This window comes from Echinops telfairi, unplaced genomic scaffold, assembly GCF_000313985.2.
Source record: "Echinops telfairi isolate 266 unplaced genomic scaffold, ASM31398v2 ScPeMD7_1957;HRSCAF=2489, whole genome shotgun sequence".
In the NCBI taxonomy this organism is placed as follows: Eukaryota; Metazoa; Chordata; class Mammalia; order Afrosoricida; family Tenrecidae; genus Echinops; species Echinops telfairi.
This window is the reverse complement of record NW_022105855.1, coordinates 2,628,545-2,629,860: the sequence shown is the minus strand read 5'-3', so window position 1 is coordinate 2,629,860 and position 1,316 is coordinate 2,628,545.

Genomic DNA, 1,316 nt, shown 5'->3' with positions numbered 1-1,316 from the left:
GCACAATAAACCTTAGCTATCTCACCCAGCTATCCTCACTGAACATTTTGATGACAGAATCCTGATCACAATGGGATAAACACAGAAGACAATATCAAATTTCAGGGACTCCAGACCTTCTGGAACCATTGAGGTAGAGCAACCCCTAAAACTCTTACCCTGAGATGATCTTTAACCCCAAAATATCACAAAGACAATGTTCTAAATCCTTATTTTAAAGGTAGGGACTAGGGTTTTGAACGCTCATGAGCAGCCATCTAAGACGCAGCTATTGATCTCTCCTGGTTTAGAGGAAAAATGAGGAAAGAAAGCCAAAAGGCCAAGTGGACATATTTAGTCTAGTAGACTAATGAACAATGCAACTTTCAGTCTCCACACTCAGAAACCAGACTAACGAGACGGTAGCCCTCTATCACTACCAACTACCCTGCAAATACTCACATACGGAGGTCCTGGATAAAGAGGGACGAAAACGTGGAACAGAATTAACAATTGGTTGGAAGCTAGGGGGAAGTAAGTGTAAGACTAAGGCCTTCAAGTGCAGTACAGAAGTCACCTCCAATTAGAATGACCAACCACTTCAGATCAAAAGGGCAACATCTACCAAGGCAAAGTTCAGCGAGTTAGATGAGAAGAAGAAATGGAAACCGTCCGGGTAGACTAAGAAACAAATTCATGGACACGCATATATGTATAAGAGAGAGCTTATATACAAGAGCGGTTGAATTTTGAAAAAACATCCCAGCCATGTTTATGTCATAAATGCAATAATACTTGATCCTTCTTATCCTGATCCCTGGTACCATGTGATGACTGCTAGGCTTTTAGAATATTGAGCTAATAGAATATCAGCTCACAGACCCAAGAGATAATTTTCCCACAAGTGTGGGAGAATTCCAGCTTAGGAATCTACAGCCTGGAGAATCCGAAAGGCTAATGGGGCATAATATGCTAAAAATCAGAACTTAAAATGTATGGAGTATGATTCTAGGAAAATTGGAAGTACTGTATTCAAATATGAAACAATGCATCAAGATCGATATTCTGGGTGTTAGTGGGCTGAAATGGATTGGTACTGGCCATTTTGAATCAAGAAGTCATGTGGCAGTCATACTATGCTGGGAATGAAACAATCAAGAGGAATGGCATTGAATTCAGCATCAAAAGGATATTTCAAGATCTGTCTTGAAGTACAATACTGTCTGCAATAAGTTATATCTATCCACCTTCAAGGATATCCAATCAATACAAATATTATTCACATTGATGCACCAAACACAAAGGTTAGTAATGACAATATTGAAGAATTCTACCAA